The 27,084-nt window shown below is 44.7% G+C and overlaps 1 protein-coding gene across 4 annotated transcripts in view; it reads left to right on the forward strand.

The window, feature by feature from the left end:
* The window catches only part of LOC126187586 (nocturnin), a 399,558-nt gene that overhangs the window by 326,529 nt on the left and 45,945 nt on the right, over nucleotides 1-27,084 (forward strand). The window lies entirely within an intron of this gene.

Raw genomic sequence — 27,084 nt, forward strand, 5'->3', positions numbered from 1 at the left:
ATTTGGGCTTCAACTGAAAACCAAAATGTCGCGACTCTGTACTGAACAGAGAGGGCGTCATTTGATGTAGGTGGCGTTCTTCCATCTCATTGGTCTATGTTCAAAAGCACGTTCAGAATATCTGACAAGCTAAATATTACCGTGCAGTTTCGGAAAGACTCCCCAACGTGCTTTTTCCACGCTGTAACGTCAGAAACTAGGCACGCCAACACAACGTTCGAATGCACTGTCCGTGTGCCGGCGGCTTAAGGCTTTTGTTTGGTAAGCTTTCAACAGACGCGTTATTTTCCGGCGGCTAGCTGTAGTGTTCAGTGGTGATACACTGCTTAGAATGGAAACATAGGAAAACTCGGTCGTTAAGAGCATTTTCCGCGAATAGTAACGTCCCGGGTTCGAGTCCCACAAGCCACGTTACTGTATGAGGCGGATGGTACTACTACTACCACCACCACCACCACCTTTTCGCCCTTTCCTGTTACATGGGTGCTTGCGAAGAATGGTTGTGGGTAAAACTTCGTATGATATGTAATTTCTTCAATTTTCCCGTCATGATCATATTCCCAAAAAGTAGGCAGGAGAAATTAATATGTTACCCGACTCTTCTTGAAACGTACACTCTCGAAATTTCACCAGTTCCAGTACATGTCTCAGCGATGCGCAACGCCTCTCTTGTAGCGCCTGCCACTGGTGTGCGTGCGTGCGTGCGTGCGTGTGTGTGTGTGTGTGTGTGTGTGTGTGTGTGTGTGTGTGTGTGTTTTTACTCGCTGCTCTTACTTTGATGTTTCTCCTCGTATTAATCCTAATTAATTAAGAAGGTTATCTTCTCGCGTCAGCCAAAGATACCCTACAGTTCCTGGGGCACATCTTGAGAAGGAAATGGTATAATTTGGAGAAGACCATCGTGCAGGGAAAAATTGGGGGTAGGAGACCAGCAAGAGCAGCAAACAGACGATTGGATCAAGCGAAGAAGATTACCAACCTGCCTCGTCACATAATGTTAAGAAACGCCGAAGACAGCTATGAATGGAGACATCTGTCTGAATTTTCAACTACGCAAGAATGAATGAGGAAATGAGGTCACGACACTCAGCAATGAGTAAAACGAGTAATGATGATGATTAATCCTACATAGTAAGAACACCCAACCGGTTTAAAAATACTCAAGAAACGGTCGAAAAAATGTTTTGCGTGCCATTTCTTTCGTGGGTGTATTAAATTTCGTTATGTTGATTTTCGTGTGATTTGTTTTATGTGACCTTACCACTTAAGGGCACTTGAATTGGTCAGTCCAAAGTATTTTACGGTAGTTACTGTTTGGAGTGATTTGCCCCCAGTAGTGTAGACGAACTGCAGTGGATCTCTTGGCCTGTTTGCCGGCCGCTGTGGCCGAGCGGTTGTAGGCGGTTCAGTCTGCAACCGCGCGACCGCTACGGTCGCAGGTTCGAATCCTGCCTCGGGCATGGACGTGTGCGATGTGCTTAGGTTAGTTAGGTTTAAGTAGTTCTAAGTTCTAGGAGACTGATGACCTCAGCAGTTAAGTTCCATAGTGCTCAGAGCCATTTGAATCCGCGTCGCCCCCAACCCTCCACTGCTAGTGCTGCCACATGCCGTCTGTGAGTGGTTGTTGCACGTTGACATCGAACATAGGCGGTGGTCACGTTATGTGACCGCACCGTGTGTGACAGGTTCTGGTGGTGAAACTTTTAACTACTGTGCTGTGTGCCCTGTGATATGACTTTATGACGGATTCAAAAAGACTGCCGCACCGATACACGAACCTTGCATGGTTTTTTCTACCCTCATCATCTGCATTCGAGTACTGCCAGCCTCCGAGCTCCAGTCTACAAGTGAGCTTCTTCTAATCTTCCAGATTTATGAAAGAAGGGATGTAGGGGATCTAGCCATCGTTTTCTGCCAGCAGTACTGTTCTAGTTCCAAAACTTTTTCGTGCCTTGTAAAAACGTTTCTTTGTATTCCTTCGCCGGTTCCTCTTCAGTCATTCATGTGAAGGGAATTCCATCGTAGTTTCCATCCGGTTTAGTTAACGGGGAGAAGTGAGTGTACGACTTTCACTGGAGACAGGAACAAACGTGGTGGGCCAGAAGGGTCCGGGTATCTTCGTGGAAGCCAGTTAGAGTATCGCTTTTAACTGCCTTTTTTTTCATACTGGTGGGAGAACTAGAGGCAACAACCTCTCCTAGTCCTGGAGCCAAATGTTCATGAAATTAAGACCAGACCACATTTTTAAATAAAACAACTTAATATCTAATTAACGCAGTCAATTTACAATATAACGATACGATAATGTTGTACACAAGTGTATGATGTTATGATCAGGATTGTATGAGAACTAAAGAATCGTATAAAATTATTCGTCCATTTAGCAAGAAACTGCGACTCCTTGCACATATCATTTTGTACATAACCGCAGACTTCCAGAATTTAAATTTACCCCGTCAGTCTTAAAATTTTCGAAACTGGAATACTAAAAAGGAGAGGAAAGTAAAGCCTGTGGTTTTAATGATCAGGTGCCCTACACACATATGGTTAAAATGCACGGAACATTCGTACAATCATCTGAAATTGTCAGAAAAGTTATTTTTTGGGATGATGTTCATCACATTGACTTGAATATGGGCTTCGTCGTCAAAGTGTTGACCTTCATGTGAATTTCTGCCCTTTGTCTTTTTTGGAATATTCTTATCGATAAAGTCAAGTCTTGACACCCATGATTATTATATAAAAGTATTGTCCGCGTTTTGCGTGTCAATCTAGTCGCGGCAGGCGTTCAGGTGTCGTTGTTTTTGTTCGGGAATCAAGGAGTGCACTTTTCTCTTCTTCAAAACATTCTGGAGAATGTCTTGATAGGAGCTGACGTCTCTTTGAAAGGAATGCCCTCTTTGCTGTGTTAGTGTGGGTTTTATGTCCTTCTTGCATCGTCCGTCATGAGGTTTTTTTTCCCAAGGTAGCTGAATTCCTTAATTTCGTCTACCTCAAGATCACCAATTTTGATTTTAATTTTCTCGCTGTTCTCACTTCTGCTACTTTTCATTACTTTTGTCTTTTTCCGGTTTATTCTCGATTCATATTTTTTATATTAGAGTGTTCATTCCATTCAGTAGATCTTTTGTATATACAGGGTGGTCCATTGATAGTGACCGGCCCAAATACCTCACGAAATAACCATAAAACGAAAAAACTACAAAAAACGAAACTCGTCTAGCTTGAAGGGGGAAACCAGATGGCGTTGTGGTTGACTCGCTAGATGGCGCTGCCATAGGTCAAACGGATATCAACTGTGTTTTTTTTTAAATAGGAACCCCCATTTTTTATTACATATTCGTGTAGTACGTAAAGAAATATGAATGTTTTGGTTGGACCACTTTTTTCGCTTTGTGATAGATGGCGTTGTAATAGTCACAAACATATGGCTCACAATTTTAGACGATCAGTTGGTAACAGGTGGGTTTTTTTTAATTAAAATGTACAGAACGTAGGTACATTTGAACATTTTATTTCGGTTGTTCCAATGTGATACATGCCTGTGCATGAGCATAAGATGTGTGCTGCGCAGTGCATGGCGTTCTGCAGTATCTGGTCACAACATGTCCATCTGGATAAACAACCAGCTTATTAAAATTACCGAAAACATTTTAAAATATATTACATTAAAATATAATAGTGGCTCGAACGAAATGCTGCCATTTGTCATGTAGTTAACAGAAACATTAGGGCGGTTTTAGGTTGACATGGTAACTGGCACGGAAGCCCTTTCTGTTGAGGAACGAATATATGACGCAGGACACAAATGGTATCCACGGAAACGCAAATAAGCTAGTGTTGTCGTTTTGTTGTTGTGTTACCGCCATCTCGACTCGATGCAAATTGGGTAATGAACGAGCGAATGAGTTATCTGCAGTAAGGAGCCCTGCCGGCAACGACATCAACCAAAAATTTACCAAGTGGCGCCAGGGTAAAGTTCTAGTTTCGGAGCGTAAGACGAAAATTACCCCTAGTTTCTCCACTGCTGGAAAAAATTGCAACATCCTCAAGAACTGTGTTCAGTGGCACGTGGCATACTATCTGCGTATTAAAGGATTGTAGAAGTATTGTTTCACGTATCACGGCGCTCATGGGGCCTTTCTGTGAGCCCTGCGTTTTGACTCTGCCGGATGTAGCTGTGTTGACTTTGGTCGTGATCATTGATTGCGACGTTTGCTCTGGGATACAACCACGTCCCGCCAACGAGTACGTACGCCTATTGAGCAGCTAGGCCATTTGAACAGCGTCGTATTGTAAGCGTGCGGGAAGCACGATGGACGAATCGACGGATTGCTGCACATGTTAGGCACAATGTACCGGTGGTGCGGCGATGCTTACGGCAGTGGTACCACACCCAAAGGCGAGGTTCTGGACATCCGCGTACTTCAGGCGCACATCAAGAACGACAAATTTTGCGAGAAGCGGCGGCGGAACGAACAACATCCAGGGAAGAAATCTGGGCGCGTCTTACACATGATGTGTCACGAAGGACCACGGGGGCCCCTGGGAACCGTGTGCTTACAGCATCACTAAGAGCAAGTGTGGTCCCGGCCAGGCTACCACCGACAGGTCGGCACCGCCAAGCACAGTTACTTTCCTGTCGTGAAATAGTTGACTGGAAAGTGGAATGACCCTCTGATGTCCTCAGTGATGAGAGTAGGTCCTGTCTGTATGCGGGTGATGGACGTACACGTTTACCACCTAGACCTGATGAGCGCCCAATTCTTACAGGTCGAACCACAGGCTTTATGGTGTGGAGACCAGGTACAACTCGCGGACGCATCAGATGTTTCTACACAGCGTGCTCATCCTGGTGTACAAGAACTGCCCTGGCCAACAAGATCATCACATCTCTCGCCAGTTGAACACGTGTGGGAAATGATGCAGCAGAAACTTATTCGTTTTCCAGAACCTGTAAGAACTGCAACAGAACAGTCAAGATGTTTGGGACAATCTATCGCAGGATGCATTTTGGCACCTTTACAATCTTTGGCGTGCGGGAATACACAGATGCATTGCCAGCCAGATGGGAATGAGAGGGGGATGGAGGGGGAGGAAGATTACACAGTGCATCGATGCGACTGTTTGGGCATCCTTCACTGTGACGTGTGTGTTTCCTATGGTCTGAATTTGTTATTTATACACGGAAGCGCCAAAGAAACTGGTACAGGCATGCCTGTTCGAATACAGAGAGATATGTAAACAGGCAGAATACGGCGCTCCGGTTGCCAACGCCTAGGTAAGACAACTGTCTGGCGCAGTTGTTTGATCGGTTACTGCTGCTACAGTGGCAGGTTATCAAGATTTAAATGAGTCTGGACGTGGTGCTATAGTCGGCGCACGAGCGGTGGGACACAGCATGTCCGAGGTAGCGATGAAGTGGGGATTTTCCCGCACGACCATTTCACGAGTGTACCATGGATGTCAGGAATCCGGTAAAACATCAAATGTCCGACATCGCTGCGACCGGGAGAAGATCCTGTAAGAACGGGACCAACGACGACTGAAGAGGGTCGTTCAACGTGACAGAAATTAAAGCTACCCGCAAATTGCCGCAGATTTTAATGCTGGGCCATCAGCAAGTGTTAGCGTGCGAACCATTCAACGAAACATCATCGATATGGGCTTTCAGAGCCGAATTCCACTCGTGTAGCCTTCATGACTGCACGACACAATGCTTTACGCCTCACCTGGGCCAATCAACACCGACAATGGAGTGTGTATGACTGGAAACATGTTGCCTGGTCGGACGAGTCTCGTTTCAGACTGTATCGAGCGGATGGATGTGTACGGGTGTGGAGACATCCTCATGAATCCATGGACCCAGCATGTCAGCAAGGGACTGTTCAAGCTGGTGGAGGCTCTGTAATGGGGTGGGACGTGTGCATTAGAAGTGATACGGGTCCCCTGATACGGCTAGATACGACACTGAAAGGTAACACGTACGTAAGCCTCCTGTCTGATCATCTGCATCCATTCACGTCCATTGCGCACTACGACGAACTTGGGCAATTCCAGCTGGACAATGCGATACCCCACGCGTCCATTATTGCTCCAGGAACACTCTTCTGAGTTTAAACACTTCCACTAGCCACCAAACTGCGCAGTCATTAATATTATTGAGCATATCTGGGATGCCTTGCAACGTGCTGCTCGGAAGAGATCTCCACCCACTCGTACTCTTAAAGGATTTATGGAAAGCCCTGCAGGGTTCATGGTGTCAATTCCCTCCGGCACTTCTTCAGTCACTAGTCGAGTCCATGCCAGGTCGTGTTGTGGCACTTCTGCGTGCTCGCGGGGGCCCTACGTGATATTAGGCAGGTTTCTTTGGTCTCTTAAGTGTAATGCTCCTACAGTGATGTACTACCTGTTACGTCACATGATCTTACCCACTTGCACTTTTTTTCCGGCAGTGTATATTCATTCATGTAAAAAGTTAAGTCTTATAAAATCGGCCGAATCTTATTACAAAATTCTGCGTTTTATCATAATAATTATTCGTTGATATTTCGGTATGGCCATAAGCATTGTTGAGCATAACTTGTGGACCATGTACCAAAACTAAGTGCCATAACTTTTGGTACGCGTCGCTTCTGTTTAGCCATATGTGGTTCGCACAACGGCGCTGTCCGTCAGCGCTGACTGGCTGCAGCGTGATAGTTCGTCTGCATTTCACGCACGCCTTTCACACACGGCGCGCCTCCGAACAATAGCTGTCGATAGACGGATAGCTGCGAATTGTGCGCCGCGGCCGGTGACGCTGCGAATACAGCGCCCGCCGCGGTGACGAGCAGTTGTACCTGCCGCCGCGCCGTCAGCATGTTCGGCCGAGTCTCGGCGCACGGAATGGGTTGGCTGGCATTCGCTGCACGTAGGCGGAACTGGCGCACCGTCGGCTCGCTGGTGGCACGGCGCCCCGAAGACGGCGGGCGGAGGGTCCACGGAGCAGCCGCCAACAGGTGACGGCCGCAAGCTGGCAGGCTCTGCTCGTGCTCCTCGCTCATTACAACGCTGCAGCTAGTAACGTCGTTACTGTGTGTTATTACTTTTAACTGACACAGTTTAATCTTATTATTCAGTTATGCTAAGCGTTTGTGTATCAATATCTCAGCTACATACGTATAATAACTTGAATTTCGATCCCCCCCCCCCCTCCCGAAGGGGAGCGGGCTGGCAGCAGCTTAGTATGCTGCTCTACAGCCTACAGACTTTTTTTAAAACGTAAGAAGAAAAGAAACAATAAAAGCAGGCGATAAAACGGTGACTTAAATTGTAAAACGGCGGAAAACTGTAAAAAGTTAAAACATAAAGCAGAGGGGTTGGCAATGCTAATAAAATACACAGGAATCAGACAGGTAACATAGTAGACACACAATTAAAAACCATGAGGACAGTCTGGTTTCTGTTCGCAACGGATAAAAAATCACACCCAGCGACAGTATGATGTCCGTTCGCAACACTTCCCAAAAGACCCACAACGCTGAACACACACTGTAAAACACTGCACGACAATGTTGGCAAAATGATGACACTCCCTAGCCAAGGGCAGATGGGCTGGGGGGGGGGGGGGGGGACCTGGACAGATGTGGGGAAAACAAGGAGGGAGGAGAGGGAAAAAAAGAAAGGGGGGTACCAAAGGAGGGAGAGGACTCATAAGGGGGGAGAGAGGCAGGGCAGACGCGAGAGGGAATGGGAAAAGGCAGAGGAGGGAAATGCAAAAGGATTCGGGGGAGAGAAGGGGGGGCAGAGAGAGGGGAGGGGAGGAAAAAAGAGGTTGGAAGGGGGGGGGAGGGAGCCTATTTAAAAGGTTCCTAGCCTGGAGGAATTTAAATAGTCCGCAAATGCCGATATGCACGCGCTCTACGTCCAGATTCGCAACTAACGGCGCACGACACTTTCAAAAATCCACACGTTAACATCTGAATACCGGTACCTCTGAATTCACTCGTATCAGCAGATAATTTGAGTTTCTGTCGTCTATATGTCCGTAAAGTTCCAATCTAGCACTAAAGTCCTAAAATCGCCTTAATACTCAGTTGCTACCAACAGTCAGAGATCGTACACTACATCACTTTTAATCTCCGTAATATTCTAGCAGTTTATCGTGAATCTTAACACGATAAAGTCCAATCTAATTATTGTCTCGCTGTCTGAAAAGGGTTCCTCGCCTTTTAACGAAACAATCAAGGAAAAAAGGCGGCAATAATGACGATCAGGCCTTATTATAGGTTTTTCATCACAAGAGTTTAACGTCACTGCCTTCTCCATGACGGAGCTTGCGTGGCTTTGCTGTATTTAGACGTTAAACTACTTGCTTATATACTATAATTTTGATCTGCAATTACCGAACTCTGATTCTACTCTATTTTCCCCTCTAAAAATTCTATTCTTAATTTTAAATTATTCTTTCTATAGCTTTTATCACTGTAAACTGGACCGAGGTTTTACACAGCCTTTATTCCGTTTCGTTGGCGTCATTACTCTCTTCTTACCTTGAGCAGATTTTTCCATTTATAATTATCTATGATGCATGATGTCCTCGACATCTTACTTTTTTATTGGCTTTATGGCATTCAGCCAGGTCAACTTGCATAACATCATAGCCACGCCCGCGATCTATTCTGGCACCGTTTCACCAGGTGACGCCACAGTTAATACGAGCTAATTAACCCTGCAATCTCCACTCTGCCGTACAGTGACATCATCCTGAGGCTAAGGTGGCTGATTTACACAAATGCTAACCTCCCAGAGCGAAGTTTCCTGTTCAATGTTTCACTAACACATCTCTTTTTTTTCTGGTAATGGTTATCTGTACACTCACATCCTCGCCTACTCTTTCCAGTATATGTTCATTTCCTAACTCATTGCTTGCTTAACTTTTAAAGCCTTGTAGTAACACAGTTCAGATACTTTTACTGTCTTAATCTCCGGTCTTCTCGCAGTCCTCCTCTTAAAGCTAACAAAAGTTTCGCTTTCGTAATTTACGTGCTACACTACACTGAGGCGACAAAAGTCATGGGTTAGCGGTATGTACATATACAGATAGCGGTAGTATCGTGTACACAAGGTAAAAAAAGGGCAGTGTGTTGGCAGAGCTGTAATTTGTACTCAGCTGTTTCAATTTCCTACGTGATTATGACCGCATGACGGGAATTAACAGACTTCGAAAGCGGAATGATAGCTACAGCTTGCCGCATGGGACAGTCCATTTCGCAAATCTTTTGGGAATTCAGTATTCCGAGATCCAGAGTGTCAAGAGTGTGCCCAGAATATTAAATTTCGGGCATTACCTCTCACCACGAACAATGCAGTAGCCGATGACCCTCAGTTAACGACCGAGAGCATAATAGTCAATGCTAACAAACGAGCAACACTGCATGAAATAATCGTAGAAATCAAAGTGGGACGTACGACGAACTATCCTTTAGGACAGTGTGGTGTAATTAGGAGTTAATGGGCTATGGCAGCAGACGACCAACGAGTGTACCTTTACTGACAACGCGCGCAGCGCCACTGCTGGGTTCGTGACCCTACTGGTTGGACCCTAGACGATTGGAAAACGGTGGTCTGGTCAAATGAGTTCCGATTTCAGATGGTGAGAGCTTATGATAGGGTTCGAGTGTGGCGCAAGCCCCACGAAGCCATGGATTCAATTCGTCAACAAGGAACTGTGCGAGCTGGTGGTGGCTCTGTAATGGCGTGGGCTGTGTTTAGATGGAATGGACTGGCTCTTCTCACCAAACTGGACCGATCGTTGACTGGAAATGGTTATGTTTGGTTACTTGGAGGCCATTTGCAACCATTCGTGGATTTCAGGTTCCCAAACAACGATGGAATTTCTATGGATGGCAATGCGCCGTGTCGCCAGGCCACAACTGTTCGCAGTTGGTTCTAAGAACGCTCTGGACAATTCGAGCGAATGATTTGGCCACCCATCGAACATTTATGGGACAGAATCGAGAGATCAGTTCGTCTACAAAATCTTGCATCGGCAACACTTTCGCAGTTATGGACGCCTAAGCGGCAGCACGGCTCAATATTTCTGCAGCAGACCTCCAACGACTTGTCCAATCCGTGCCAAGGCGATTCGCTGCACTACGTTGGACAACAGCAGGTCTGACACGATATTAGGAGGTATCCTCCTAGTTTTATTCACACTGATTGTCACTGAGCATCACTGGTTTATTGCCTTCGTTCCACATGTACTCTCACTGTCCCTCACTGACACCTTACCGTTGTTCATTCATGCGTATGTCCTGCGTTTGCCCATTAGCATTCGCTGTCAGTGCTATACATTCTTACGGCAGATATCTAGAACGTATACTGTCGTACAATTCCGGACACGAGCGAGAAGACATGAAGCCAGCAGTTGAACTAGTCTTTGAACTGATCACCTTTAAGAAGAGCACACTTTTTCGTAAGACAACATGGCAAACCAAAATAAACAAATAAACAACATCGACCGCTGGCGATCGGCTGATCAAAGTGCAACGGATTTATCTTGTGTGTCTTCGTAACATCTTATCACAAGTAACAAAGTTCAGACGGGGCTGTACCGAAACTGAATGGTTAATATACGCTATCTGCAAAAAATTATTACTTTCACATTTCTTCAAAATTACCCGACATCTAGCATTAGTGAAATCTGCGATTTCGTTGTCTATTACTTTTTCGTTTACACAGTCGAAACCGGTTATAACAACATCGAAGGGATAGGTGGTTTACGGTCGTTACAGCCAATAGTCGCACAAACCAGGCTTTTGCTTTCTTTTTGACAAAAATTTCGTATCTTTAAATTTTAGGCTGCCACAACGTTAACACTTCAAAAACTACCAGAAATTCAGTACACCTACAGTGCTAGCAATACAGTATTTGTGGAAAGGGAATTAAGAAGAATTTTGCTTATGTTTATGCAGTACGTACAACAATAAATGCCAGCAAAATATAAAAACGTTCAATAAGTGAAGAAAGAAGTAGCAACAATATCACTTGTTCGATAATTTTCAATACGTTTTTGGATAATGAATGGGAGATAAAATGTTGGGCATGTTTAAAACTTACTGTAACTTCATTCCAGTTACTATATTTCAAAAATTAATCAACAGTAGCAAAATAATTAGACAGTATTCTATACATAAATTACACGAAGGCTTACACTTTATCCCATGTTTGTCTTTACAATGTTGTCCAAATATGATGTACTGTATATAATATTTTGAAAATATCCAACACACATAACCACTAATCATCAATAGCGAATATACTATTATTTCATTTCTGTTCTTTGAAAAAATAATACATATTGGAATTTAATTTTCTACAGTCACGGCAAAGACAGTGTTGTCTGTTTTTTAAACAGTTTTTTTTAACTTTAAAGTGAAATATAGTAACGCGTACCAAAGTACAGAGTCCTACTTAAGGTAATCAGTTATCTTTGCACATGCATTTTGCATTTGACGATGCATTCATTATTCTGCATAAAATGAGAGATAAAGCGTTAAATTGTAGTTAGTAATCCCCAATTACGTAAGAACCAAAAATGAACCTTGGACTTTATAGCCGATGTACTTCTCCGAAAATGTAATAAAAAACGTCGTTTTATATTATAAGTCACAACGACTGATGTTGTGCTAAGCGATTTTTTAAAAATATAACGTTTACATAGGATTTGGACGGAACCGTTAGATTCCGCTGTTGTAGCTAATACATCGTTAAAAGCGATGTCGCTATAAACGGTATCGAATGTACTTATTTTTCCCAAGATGTCCAGTCTTATGTAGCACATTCAAGCAGCAGACTTAGACGATTCTATTAGTATGCGTTGTAATGTTGGAAAATGATGACAGACACTTTCCCGTGCATTTGGCTGTGCAAGTGTATAACAGTGCAAGTTGTTCTATAACCAGAAAATTAGATCTTTATACAGGTGCAGAACGACAAAGAGTAAATTAAAGGCTATATCTTCAGTTATTTGCTCATTTAATTACATTATTCAGCTGTGAAATGCAACAGCTGCAATTAAATACATTAACCAACAGTAATAAAACAGCTAATTTAAAACTCAACTTTGGCCTTACTATAGGAACATATAATTTAATGATGCTGGAATTAGTACTAATGAGCCACTTACGAAACAAGTTTCGTGCGGGGCTATGAACTTAGTGTAACAGCAGAGACATTTGCTGAGAAAATGGTCTAATATTGTCAAATGATAAATGTAGCTAGTCACGAGCAGGTTGGGAACAAAACACAACTTACTGCAACCATTGTCATTTATACTTGAGTGTCACTTGTCCTGCAGCTACCCTATAAACTGAACACTATCTGTTTGTTTAATGTTCATACATAAGGCGCCATAGTTTAACCTGTCGACCTTAGCAGTGTAGTGGTAAATCTAGAATATATACTGTCTTCTCCGCTTAACTTATTACTAACTGCTTTTCGACTGTCGAAATTAAATGCTGTGGCGTGACGCTGACAATCTTTCGCCACGTAACTTAAACGAATGCAAATCACATTTTATTATTTGTTTCATTTGATGCATGAATTTTGCAAATGAATTCTAATGTTAGGAATTATGCGGTAAAGAGGTGTTCTTAATCTTTTGAAAGCATACTTAAACGTCTACTTGGAAGTGGTTCAGCAGTTTGCATAAGGCCGAAGAACGACATATTTTAAGTACATCTTTTTTTTTATTGCACCGTGTATTCATTTACTCGTAGTGATACGCATGGAACACGTCAAACCAGTTAAGACGTACGCTTGACAATGGCAAATAGCTGAAACGAGTATCACTACGAGTAAATAAATACACAGTACAGCAAAAAATTGATGCTTAAAATAAAATTTTACAACGTTTTTCCGTAAATATTTGTGGTCCGTCTCAAGGTTCTTTCGCCAGGTTTCAATTCACTTGGCAGCCGCAGAATTACTGCATTGCAGGGCTGGTCATGCCGTAGTCTGTGTTGGCGAACGCTTTGTCATGCGAGACCAATCCTACAGCTCTTACAGAGATCCCATGGAGCTGGGAGTGGGGGAGTGGAAAAAACGGGCTGCGTTACAACAACCAAGGGAAAACTCTGTAAAAAAAAGAGAGAGAGAAAGGTGGTCGCTAACAAGTATTTGGAACTTTTGTAAATTGTTGACCAGACAAAATTTTGCCACTCAAAAATACGAGGGTCTTTCGGTAAATAATGTTCCAGCATTACTTGTATCGACAGCATCATTATCATACATTGCACACAAGCTTTTACAGATGTTCTTCATGGTTTCTTTTTCCGTAACCAAGAATTCCAGTATAGTTGCTGTTTTAAACTTGTGCCTGGCGGTGCATTCCTAACGTAGTCTGGGCGCTAATGACCATTGAAGTTTTGCGCCCTAAAACCACAAAAAAAAATCCAGTAGGGACGTATCTTATAACGAGTGCGTTGTTTAGACGCCATTTTGATGTTGGCCAACTGTCGGAACTGTTCGAAACTTCGCCCACGTGCAGAAGAAACATCAAACTAGAATTCTGAAGAGGACTGGGTCCACAGCCACAACGTAATTACTGAACGAAGTTATTACGCGTATGTCTGTTAAAGAGATTTATTGCGTCTGCAGTTTCAACATTTCGCCGTTGTCAAGGACGGAGTGATTTAAAAACCCACTTAACACTTGACGTTGTAGAGTGTGCTTTGACAGCCCGCAATGCTTGACAAGAAGTCGAAACTGCAATCGCAATTTTTTTTTTTTTTCAACAGCCAAATGGGGAACGATTTCACTCAGTAATCGGATTTGAAGTACCTGTTAGGATATTTTACTACATATATTAAATGGACATAAAAATTGGCGCATTATTTATTACACGACCATCATAGGTAAACTGAACTTGTCATTTACTGTAGTATAGATATGTGCCAGAATCATTACTTGCCATGAGTAACATTTGAGCAAGAAGATTTGTATTCTAGGTGCACACAAATGTCGCGAAATTTGCTACGGGCGCCACACAAAGGATGTCGTTTTCAGTAGGTGTGCAAACGGTCTTTGACTAATGTTGACCGCAGCAGAGTCATGTTCACCACAGTCGAGTGAAAGAGAAGACGGAACGCAGTGAAAGCTTTACTAAATCGATTAAATGTTTTATTCATGGCTGTCAGTCAGCAGCTGTGAAGCACATTTTAGGAACAGAAATAATCAGTCGTCAGCTGCACAGGGCTTTATTGTTCTGGTTACGGAAAAAATCCCATGATGAACACCCACAAAAGCTTGTGTGCAGCGTTTGGTGATCATGCTGTTGACAGGAGTACTGTTGGGCGATGCTTAAAGACAGTTGAAACGTGTAGCTGACGACTGATTACTTCTGTTCCTAAAACCGACTAAATGTGTTACCACTTAGCTGTTTGAGCAAAGAGATATGACGGCACATTCTATGATAAGGTTATGAGTAAGCAGGGAATTGTAAAATTCTATGTATAGGATGACAGAATTCCATTTATTTTGTGATATGAAATACTTAAAAAAAACGAAGTCTCATGTCGCCATCCACAGCTTGTGCTTTCTGCTTATTTATTGCCTTCATTAAATTTCCATAATTTTGCTACAGGCAGTACACGCAAATTAAAATGTAATAGAAGTATAAGATTTAATATTTTTTAAGGTTTCCACTATCGAAATTTCACTGACGATAGCGCGTATATCGGAATTTGTGTGCCGATGATAATAATATTTATAGTTCCATAGGATATTTCGGAAAGGCAAGCACCGGTGTATGAGATAATATTGTTAGAGGTCGTCCTCTGGTTATCTCCCACACAGTATACGGCAAGGAAACGGGTAATGATATAACTGAAATAAATGAAAGGACTGTTGCTTGAAACTGTTACAAAACAAGTAAAAGAGAGCTGCGCTTATTGTGCGCTCCGAAGTCGTAAAACGCTGTACTTTGTGATTGTCTGTCAACAAATGACTGACTTGAGAGAATAAGTCGTTGAGAACTAAGTTCAGAGTAATTGAATATGTATTGTAATTACACTGGTAGGTGCCGAAATGTATTAATCATTACGAATTCGAAAGAAATTGGAGGAGGATGGGGTGCAACCATGTGGATACGCCTTAAAATGCGACTAAGTAGCGCAAACAGAGATTTAGCTGAGAAAATTAAGAGCTCAACTAATTACGATGTGGAAGAGGGATTATCACTGAAATTCTCGAACATGGACGAAGAGGAATGATACCAACTGCGTGAAGAAATATTGCAAGTTCTGAGTCGCACTGAGAGTTGTGCGATGTGTAGAGGAAGATTTTCTCCTGTATTCGGTAATGTGCGGCCCCGCTCCAGTTGTTTAAGGAGACGACTTAGAGGATTTGGAATGCTGCTTTCGATCACAGAAGATTGGGGAAGAATGTGGAAGCAAATCCACCGTGCCATCGTCAAAGGTACCATCCCGACATTTGCCCTAAACGGTTCAGGTAAACTACGGAAAATCTAAATCTTGATGATGGGATGGCTAATTGAACCGCCATCCTCCCAAATGGGAGGCCAATGTACTTACTAATTAATGTACCGCCTCTCCGTACAGAAATTAACATCCGTGTCATCAAGTAGTTGGGGTTCTGTTGCAATGGAATTTAAGTATGGCTGGAAATGTTTCTAAAGCAAAAATAGAAAAAATAGCTAATTGATTTTCTGCTAAATATATCCATATTCTTTTAAAGCTAATCTGTCGTTAATATCAGTATTACTTTTTTACGTTTAGTGTAGCCATTATGTACCAGAGTGATAAAGCTTACATACCTCGATTTATCGTTTACTAATTTATAAGAGATGGGAAGTTGACCATTAAAGTAACGGACTACCGAAACAAACTGTAGGGATTTAAAAAGGAAATCTTAAAAAAGGTTGAAGTACATTTGCACACTTCATTACTGGAGATGTCACAGCTGGATTAGCTGTCTTCAGGTCTCTGTCATCTTATTAGCAGTGCTGAGCGGTGTGAAATGCCTGACGTAACTAGCACGTGTAGACATCGTGGCCACACGGAAGCAAGTATTCGGGATCAACAAAGACCAAAGTGATGGCGACGGGTAGGAAACAGATCAGCGGTTTGAATAACGATAAAAACACCAGGAAACGCTGGGGAAGCAGTGAAGGGATTCACTTATTTAGGATGAAATACGAATAAGACTACTCAGAAAAGTAAGACGCCGGCACTGGTTTGAATTAGGTGATTAAAACTTTTTGTGCAATGAAATGTACTGACAGAATTGTGGAGGCCTGTAGCACAGGGATATATGGAAGTGAAGGTAGAAAGAAATGGACGGAATCGATCGGGGGAATGAGCGACAGTGACCGTATGTGAGAAATTATTCTTATTCTGGACAGAGAGTACCCTCAGAAATGCAGTCAGAATAGCCGGGTTGCAGCCAATACGCGATAAATCTACTCGAGGTACTTGAATGTCGTAGTGTGTTTCACGTTGTGCGGGTGGATCGCTAAGATGTCGTGGAAGGCCAGACGGCATCGTCCTCAGGTAGTGCGTCTCGTACAGACCTTGACATTTGCTTCATTCTTTTGAGCTAACAGTGAAGGTCCCACAACCTTGATGCCCTTGGCTATGGTGTCGATTACTTGGAGTCGGTATACACTCTTCACTATTGACGCGAACGATTGGAGAAGTCGACGATGGCCCTATATACTGCGCAGTAATATATAATGCTTCAAATGGCTCGGAGCACTATGGGACTTAACATCTGAGGTCATCAGTCCCCTAAAACTTAGAACTACTTAAACCTAACTAACCTAAGGACATCATACACATCCATGCCCGAGGCAGGATTCGAACCTGCGACCGTAGCGGTCGCGCGGTTCCAGACTGAAGCGCCTAGATCTGCTCGGCCCCACCGGCCGGCGCAGTAATATAATCGACTGATAATCATATAAGGAAACGCTGCTGTCGAAATCAGACTGAAATTAGAACCTCGTACGTGGCATAGTACTGCTTCTAGAGACCCTGTACACCCGCTCTGATCTGTCACTCAATATTGTATTGGCTCTTTTTATGGCACTGACTGTTGTAAGCTGTACGATAACCTGTTGTGGAACAAATATATCCTGATGGCTAGCTGCTGAACGAAAAAGTACAGAGACAGTTACGTGAAGGTTATACATATAAACTTCCTACATCTACATCTGAATCTACATACCTCCATTCGATACGTGGTGGAGGGTACCTTGTACCACTAGGAGTCATTCTCTTTCCCGTTTCACTCCAAAATGGAGCGACGGAAAAACGACTGTCGTTATACCTCCGTACGAGCCCTAATTCCTCTTTTATCGTCTCCGCAGCCCTTGCGCGGAAAGTGCAACGGTGGGAGTAGAACTTTTCTGCAGTTATCCACAAATACCAGTTCTCTAAAGTTTCTCAATAACGTTTCGTGGAAACCTCATCTTCCCTCCAGAGACTCCCATCTGAGTTCACGGAGCGTTTCCGTAATACTAGCGTGTTGATCCAACTAATTACAAGTCTAGCGGCGCGCCTCTGAATTGCTTCGATGTCTTCCTTTAATCCGACCTGGCGGGGATACCATACACTCGAGCATTACTCATTAACGTGTCGTGTAAGTATTCTATATGCGACCCTCTTCATAAATGAGCTATACCTTCCTAGAATTCTCTCAATAAACCGAAGAATACCACTGGCGTTCCCCATACCGTAGGTGCTCGTTCCATTTCATATCGCTATGCAACATTAGGCCTAAGTATCTAATCGACATGATTAACTTACATTTGCCTGCATTTAAAGCATGCTACCATTCATGACACCAAATACGAATTGCGTCTAATTCTGTACCCTTCTACAGCCAGTAAATGACCACATCTCCCTGGATACTAAAATGTCAGCAAACCAGCAAACAAAGTCACAGATTGCTGATTATTCTCACTGTCATATCGTCTATGTATGTAGAGAACAAGAGCGATTTATAACGCTTTCCTGGCCCACTCCTGACCATACCCTAGTCTATGATAAACACTTGCCGTCCAGGAAAACGCTCTAGGTTCTATTACTTAAGAAGTCTTCGAGGCATTCGCATATCTGAGAACCTATGCCGTATGGAAATGATTATTAGGAGTACAGGGTACCCTCCTCCACTCACTTTACGGTGGCTTGTGGGGTATCTATGTAAATACAGATTTAGATGCTCGGACTTTCATTAAAACTCTGCAGAGGATACTGTGTCAAATGTTATTCGGAAATGTAGGATTCATCTGCGCTTTATACAAGTCGCCTGGAACTTTGAACTGGACAAGAGCTTACTACCAAATACGTTACTACCTTCTTACCAAACACTTTGCTGCCAACTGTTTGGCGTACCACATAAACTAGAGTGAACACCTCATAAACTGGTGGTTCATGGTGACTAAACTCGTCTACATATAAACGCGTACTTCGCCAGTCACTACGCAGTGGGAGGCGAGTAGTATTTCATATCAGTATTGGTGGTTTCTTGTTATACACCGTTCGCATATTGAGCGAGAAAAAAATGACTTATGGCTCGGTACGGGCCCCACTTTCTCGTATCTTGTTCTGGTGATCCCTGAGCGAGATACACGATGACGTCAACAGCATTCTCGAGCAATCTATGGCGAACACCGATTCTCTAAATTTACCCAACAGTGTTTTCACGATAACAACGTCACCTTTCTTCCAAAGATCGCCATTTACGTTCCCTGAGTTCTCTGTCACACTTCCGAATGGGTTATACCAACCGGATGAGAAGCTGGTAGCACGGCCCTGAATTCGTTCGATATAGGCTGTTATACGTACTGACAACGACTCCAAACACTAGAGCAATAATCTAGAATTGTTGGCACCTAGCGTCTTGTACGCGATTTCGTGCACATATTCACTGAACACCACCCAACAAATCTAAGGCTGCGTTCACACAGGGCCAAGTTTTTACATTCGCCTTCCCTAACGCTGACCTTATGTACTCGTTCCATTTAATTACGCGTCATGTGTTAGACCTAAAAATTTAAATGGTGACACAGAATACAGTGATTTATCAGTAATCTTGTAAAAGAATAAATTTGTATTAACCAGATGCACGTGTCGTCAAACATCACGAAGGGAACTCCCCACCACCGAGTAGTTGCTGTAACCAGGTGTCTTGCTTGAACGCAGCTTCAGTACAGTTTAGTCACAGGGCCGTGTAGGGTTAGGCAACAGCTATGGCAAATTATTTATTTGCTGAAACTTCCTGGCAGATTAAAACTGTGTGCCGGACCGTGACTTGAACTCGGAACCTTTGCCTTTCACGGGCAAGTGCTCTTGTGCCTTTTCTTCCGTTATAGTTCGCTGCATTTGTTCGGGGCGGACGTCGCATGACACGCGTTCATCGTGTTGATCCATTCACTAGCCTTTTTATTATTATATTATTATTATTAATAATACAGAGGGAAACTAACCCTCTGACCGAACACGCTGAGCTACCGTGCCGGCATCAACTGAGACACCGAAGCACGAGTCACGACCCGTCCTCAACAGCGTTACTTCCGCCAGTACCTCATCTACCACCTTAATCTGCCAGGAATTTCCATATCAGTGCGCATTCCGCTGCAGAGCGAAAATTTCATTCTATTTACTTATCGTTTGGCTTATCCTCATATAAGGCAGATGATTATACTGGAACATTTCGCTTATAAGATACAAGCAAATGAAATGTCACAAATATACACTCCTGGAAATAGAAATAAGAACACCGTGAATTCATTGTCCCAGGAAGGGGAAACTTTATTGACACATTCCTGGGGTCAGATACATCACATGATCACACTGACAGAACCACAGGCACATAGACACAGGCAACAGAGCATGCACAATGTCGGCACTAGTACAGTGTATATCCACCTTTCGCAGCAATGCAGGCTGCTATTCTCCCATGGAGACGATCATAGAGATGCTGGATGTAGTCCTGTGGAACGGCTTGTCATGCCATTTCCACCTGGCGCCTCAGTTGGACCAGCGTTCGTGCTGGACGTGCAGACCGCGTGAGACGACGCTTCATCCAGTCCCAAACATGCTCAATGGGGGATAGATCCGGAGATCTTGCTGGCCAGGGTAGTTGACTTACACCTTCTAGAGCACGTTGGGTGGCACGGGATACATGCGGACGTGCATTGTCCTGTTGGAACAGCAAGTTCCCTTGCCGGTCTAGGAATGGTAGAACGATGGGTTCTATGACGGTTTGGATGTACCGTGCACTATTCAGTGTCCCCTCGACGATCACCAGTGGTGTACGGCCAGTGTAGGAGATCGCTCCCCATACCATGATGCCGGGTGTTGGCCCTGTATGCCTCGGTCGTATGCAGTCCTGATTGTGGCGCTCACCTGCACGGCGCCAAACACGCATACGACCATCATTGGCACCAAGGCAGAAGCGACTCTCATCGCTGAAGACGACACGCCTGTCGCGACACCACTGGAGGCGGGCTGCACGATGTTGGGGCGTGAGCGGAAGACGGCCTAACGGTGTGCGGGACCGTAGCCCAGCTTCATGGAGACGGTTGCGAATGGTCCTCGTCGATACCCCAGGAGCAACAGTGTCCCTAATTTGCTGGGAAGTGGTGGTGCGGTCCCCTACGGCACTGCGTAGGATCCTACGGTCTTGGCGTGCATCAGTGCGTCGCTGCGGTCCGGTCCCAGGTCGACGGGCACGTGCACCTTCCGCCGACCACTGGCGACAACATCGATGTACTGTGGAGACCTCACGCCCCACGTGTTGAGCAATTCGGCGGTACGTCCACCCGGCCTCCCGCATGCCCACTATACGCCCTCGCTCAAAGTCCGTCAACTGCACATACGGTTCACGTCCACGCTGTCGCGGCATGCTACCAGTGTTAAAGACTGCGATGGAGCTCCGTATGCCACGGCAAACTGGCTGACACTGACGGCGGCGGTGCACAAATGCTGCGCTGCTAGCGCCATTCGACGGCCAACACCGCGGTTCCTGGTGTGTCCGCTGTGCCGTGCGTGTGATCATTGCTTGTACAGCCGTCTCGCAGTGTCCGGAGGAAGTATGGTGGGTCTGACACACCGGTGTCAATGTGTTCTTTTTTCCATTTCCAGGAGTGTAATACAGGCGTTGAACTATTTGTCCTATCTAATTGTTCTGCCTACTCTGTTGCTCCTGAGGATAGTTTGAGCAGATTCGCCATGTCCGTTTGACAGGCTCGTTTTTGGCACTCTTGAATAAAGTAGAAGACTGTCTGGCACTTTGCTTCACAGTCGCATTTGAGTACAGGCCGCTTACCCCATTTAAACAGTAAATCCGCACTTCTGCCAAACCCTGTACGTATTCTGTTGACAGTTTTCCAGACGATACGCGGCAAGTCAAACGCACAAGGTTTATTAGCCTTGTTGACATGGCTGTTAATAGTTATTAGCACAGTACTGTTGTAAACATTCCCAACGTTGTACGTTAAAATTGGTAGAGTGCAGATCCTCAGCTAACCTGATTGTAGGCTACACTAGCAATGGCTTCGTGGGCGGGCAGTAGCGGGTCACTATTGATCTTCTTCTATTCACGTACCAAGGCTTCATGCTGGCAGAGTCGCGGAGAAGAAATGTTGCTGAACTATGGCAAAAATAGACGGCAATACAGATTAGGAACAATTTACAATGATTTATCGACAAAAGTTTTACGATACTTAACTGGAGTACGAAGGTTGTGCATGGCAGCAAAGTGCACCGTTCACTTGCATAGATATGTCTACAAACCGTGGTATGATCTTAGAGCCAATAAACTACGGTTAACATCACTTAAACAATGTCTAGTTGACTGTTCTTGGCGGCGACTGTAGATGTGTCCTGATACAAAGGAGAAAATGCGGATGAGTAAAAAAACAAACCCATAGCCGCGCGGTCTAAGGGGTCTAGCCACGGTTCACGCCGCTGCGCCCGTCGGAGTTTCGAGTCCTCCCTCGGTTATGGGTGTGTGTGTTGTCCTTAGCGTAAGTTAGTTTAAGTTAGATTAAGTCGTGTGTAATTGTAGGGGGATGACCTCAGCATTTTGGTCCCATTGGAACTTACCAGAAATTTCCAAAAAACCCATAATGTTCGGATACAGCACTAGTAGTGTCCTGCTTGACACAGTCAAGTCGTTTAAATATCTGTGCATAACGTTGCAAAGCGGTATGAAATGGAACGAGCGTGTGAGGATTGAGGCAGTGAAGGAGAATGGTCGACTTCGGTTCACTGGGAGAATTTTAGGGAAGTGTGGCTGATCTGTGAAGGAGACCGCATATAGGACGCTACTGCGACCTATTCTTGAGTGCTGCTTGAGTGCTTGGGAACCGTACCAGGTCGGATTAAAGGAGGACATCGAAACCATTCGGGGGTCGGGATGCTAGATTTGTTACCAGTAGGTTCGAACAACACGCAACTGTTATGGGGATGCTTCAGGAACTCAAAGGGTAATCCCTGGTGGGAAGGCGACGTTCTGTTGGAGGAACACTACTGAGAAAATTTAGAGATCTGGCATTTGAAGCTGACTGCAGTATGATTCTATTGCCTCCAGTACACATTGTGTCTAAGGACCACGAAGATAAGATACGAGAAACGAGAGCTCACACGGAGGCATATAGACAGTCCTTTTTTCCCTCGCTCTGTTTGCGCGAGGAACAGAAAAGGAAGTGACTAATAGTAGTACAAGGTAGCCTCCGCCACGCGCCGTATAGTGGCTTGCGGAGTATCTAAGTAGATGTCTTGAGGCACTGCCCTGTGGCTGGGGCGCTGAAAAGTGCAGTACTAAGTGCCGTGCTAAGAATTTAAGCCCAATATGGACAGGGTAGCCGGAAGAAACGGAGTGTATGACTTTCGAAGCATCCAAGGGTTCAAATCATTTAGGGAAACGACGGAAAATATAAATCAAAATTTGAATCCCAACCACTAGCGAATGCTCCATGCGTCACCTCCTGGGTCCACATTTGAGAGTTGCCCCCCCCCCCTCCTCGCTCCTCCCCCCTCCTCCCCTTATATCGAGGCAGTTACACTGAAATGTGTCACCTATGAAGTCATAGAGCAAAGCTCAACTCGTGACTTCCTCTTTCGCGAGGATGTTTGACGTTGTGTGGGAAGGATAGGCATGTGGCTGACAGTGCGGTGTTCCTGGCAGTAGAAATAACTGTGCTCTGGATGAGTGCAGGAGGCAGGCAGGGGTACAGGCAGTAGACGCTGACCTTTAAGGCTGCGAGCGAAAGGTCACCCAGTGCGCGATTTACCCCTTGCTCAACTGTTTTTGACAACAGCGCGTTCATTCAGTACTCCCACGACCAGTGTTTCCGACTTTAGTTTCGTGGGAGAAAGAGAGAGAGAGAGAGAGAGAGAGAGAGAGAGAGAGAGAGAGGAAGCTCTGAAGCCGATGTTACTCTGTTAATTCCCGTGCTCCTGACTATCGCTTCGCATCGAACTCATGGGATTAGTTTATACACGTGCTGCTCAAATTTCGTCGAACTTAGGCAGTTATTCCATTTATGAGGGGCGATTAAAAGGGTTCGTTTTGAGGGCGTTGATGCAGCTTATATGCAACCCAGTGCGACTCCGATGCTGATATATAAGCACCGACATGTACGCAGCAGGGTTAGTGTGCCCTTCGAACGGACTGAGAGAGGTGGCGCTTTAGACTCGCGTTCGGGAGGACGAGGGTTCAAACCCGCGTCTGGCCACCCAGATATAGGTTTTCCGCAGTTTCCCTAAATCCTTTAAGGCAAATGTCGAAATGGTTCCTTTGAAAGGGCAAGACCGCTTTTCTTCTCCATCCTTCCCTAATCCGAGCTTGTGCTCCGTCTCTAATAACCTCGTTGCCGACGGGATGTTAAACACTGATCTCCTTCTCTTCCAGCTTTGTCAGATCGTACGCTGAGAATGCTGTGGGATGCACGAAGCAACTGTAGAAAGACTTGGATAACTTTTCACTTGGTGCAATGAATGGAAGATCTATTTACATGTGGATAAATATGAGGTAACAGCCATAGTAAAAACAAAGAATTCTGTATATCTGCTATGTCCTCCAGAAGATACGGGACACAGCCTACATAGAAGAGTGTCGCGCTGCCTACGAGTCAGGCGCAACTTAGTTAGGCTAAGCTACAAAGAGAGCACACACGACAAGGGCTATGTTATGCACACAAACAGTTTCCGAGTGGACATACATCTCATAAACGTGCACAAAAGTAGACAGATTCATCGGATAAGATGCAGTGCAAGCATCGATGACAAGCTGTCATATAAGCCTCAAAAATTAAGGTAGCGAAACTAACATAGCACTAGATATGGTGGTAGTAATCCACGTTTCCGTTAGATTTCATCATCCACACGACAGAGGAAGACATTGGCAAAATATCGCCACTGAGGCCTAAGCTAGATACCCAGAGCGCAATACTCATGACGATAATGACGAAGCCTTTAGTGATTCCAATCGGTAGTGCAACGAAAATCCACATTTTGTACATCGCTTTTCGCCATATGCACAGTGCATCTACACCTACATCTACATCCATACTCCGCAAGTCACCTGACGGTGTGTGGCGGAGGGTACTTTGAGTGCCTCTGTCGGTTCTCCCTTCTATTCCAGTCTCGTATTGTTCGTGGAAAGAAAGATTGTCGGTATGCCTCTGTGTGGCTCTAATCTCTCTGATTTTATCCTCGTGGTCTCTTCGCGAGATATACGTAGAAGGGAGCAATATATGGCTTGACTCCTCGGTGAAGGTATGTTCTCGAAACTTCAACAAAAGCCCGTACCGAGCTACTGAACGTCTCTCCTGCAGAGTCTTCCACTGGCGTTTATCTATCATCTCGGTCACGCTTTCGCGGTTACTAAATGATCCTGTAACGAAGCGCGCTGCTCTCTGTTGGATCTTCTCTATCTCTTCTATCAACCCTATCTGGTACGGATCCCACACTGGTGAGCAATATTCAAGCAGTGGGCGAACAAGTGTACTGTAACCTACTTCCTTTGTTTTCGGATTGCATTTCCTTAGTATTCTTCCAATGAATCTCAGTCTGGCATCTGCTTTACCGACGATCAACTTTATATGATCATTCCATTTTAAATCACTCCTAATGCGTACTCCCAGATAATTTATGGAATTAACTTCTTCCAGTTGCTGACCTGCTATATTGTAGCTAAATGATAAAGGATCTTTCTTTCTATGTATTCGCAGCACATTACACTTGTCTTCATTGAGATTCAATTGCCATTCCCTGCACCATGCGTCAATTCGTTGCAGATCCTCCTGCATTTCAGTACAATTTTCCATTTTTACAACCTCTCGATATACCACAGCATCATCCGCAAAAAGCCTCAGTGAACTTCCGATGTCATCCACAAGGTCATTTATGTATATTGTGAATAGCAACGGTCCTACGACCCTCCCCTGCGGCACACCTGAAATCACTCTTACTTCGGAAGACTTCTCTCCACTGAGAATGACATGCTGCATTCTGTTATCTAGGAACTCTTCAATCCAATCACACAATTGGTCTGATAGTCCATATGCTCTTACTTTGTTCATTAAACGACTGTGGGGAACCGTATCGAACGCCTTGCGGAAGTCAAGAAACACGGCATCCACCTGGGAACCCGTGTCTATGGCCCTTTGAGTCTCGTGGACGAATAGTGCGAGCTGGGTTTCACACGATCATCTTTTTCGAAACCCATGCTGATTCCTACAGAGTAGATTTCTAGTCTCCAGAAAAGTCATTATACTCGAACATAATACGTGTTCCAAGATCCTAAAACTGATAGACGTTAGAGATATAGGTCTATAGTTCTGCACATCTGTTCGACGTCCCTTCTTGAAAACGGGAATGACCTGTGCCCTTTTCCAATCCGTTAGATTTCATCATCCAGACGACAGAGGAAGACATTGGCAAAATATCGCCACTGAGGCCTAACCTACATACCCAGTGCGCAGTACTCATGACGATAATGACGAAGACTTCAGTGATTCCAATCGGTAGTGTAACGAAAATCCACATTTTGTACATCGATTTTGGCCATATGCACAGTGCATCTGCGACCCAGGATGTTGTAACTCAGCCCCCGCCCCCACCCATTGTCTGGTCGGAACAGACTGTATCTAAAATAAAATTCGACTATTGGTGCAAGATTTTCAGGTAGCTAAGTATGTGTGCTTGCGATGAGCCTTTGCACATCCCACCCGTGCGATGACATATTAGCGAAACGCTGTACTCCCATACGAATGCTCGAGCAGCGCTGCGGTGCTCTAGGCACTGGACTCGCAATCTACATCTACGCTGTCTACATCTACAGCTACATCTAGAGTTACATGTATACTCCGTAAACCACTTCGCGGTGTGTGGCGGAGAGTACCTTGTGTACCACTGTCACTCCCCCCTTTTTCTATTCCAGTACCGAATGGTTCGCGGGAAGAACGATTGATGATAGCCCTCTGTGTGGGCTCGAATCTCATTTGTTTCATTATACGACTGCTAAACAAGCTTGCTTTGTTCCGTCCTAACGGGTAGAAATTCCGCGGTCCCTCAGTGGCTGCTGCCACCGGTCACAAAGGCGCACTGTCGCCGTACCGTTGTTGAAGTAAAGGCTTCCGTCTGCCGCGGAGTCATTGTCTGGCGCGCTCATCCCGCATGTGTGCTGTGTGTGTTTCTGAGCGCGAACAAAGGAGTCCTCGCCGCGACACACTATTGTTCGCCGCAGGCGCCTCTAACCTTGTCCTCCGAGCCATGCAGGCACTGCGGGAGACTTCTTCCTGTTCTCTGTTTTGTCTGGTAGAACCAAGTACCCAAGAACACTCATAAAAAAAAGGCTCTTATCATATTTTTCTTCTGAGTTCACCGTCATATTTCCGGAAGCGGCTGTGAGTTCAGGTGATTGCCACAGAATTCTTTTTCTTTGTTGTTACAAAACAGAGATCACCAGGCAATGAGTCCAGTTACTCGAGGATAACTTACAGAATTTGCTGCAACTTTGTCTGATGTTAGATAAAAACTACAGACAACCAAAATACCAACTGCCACG

Source organism: Schistocerca cancellata, chromosome 5 (assembly GCF_023864275.1).
Source record: "Schistocerca cancellata isolate TAMUIC-IGC-003103 chromosome 5, iqSchCanc2.1, whole genome shotgun sequence".
NCBI classification, from domain to species: Eukaryota; Metazoa; Arthropoda; class Insecta; order Orthoptera; family Acrididae; genus Schistocerca; species Schistocerca cancellata.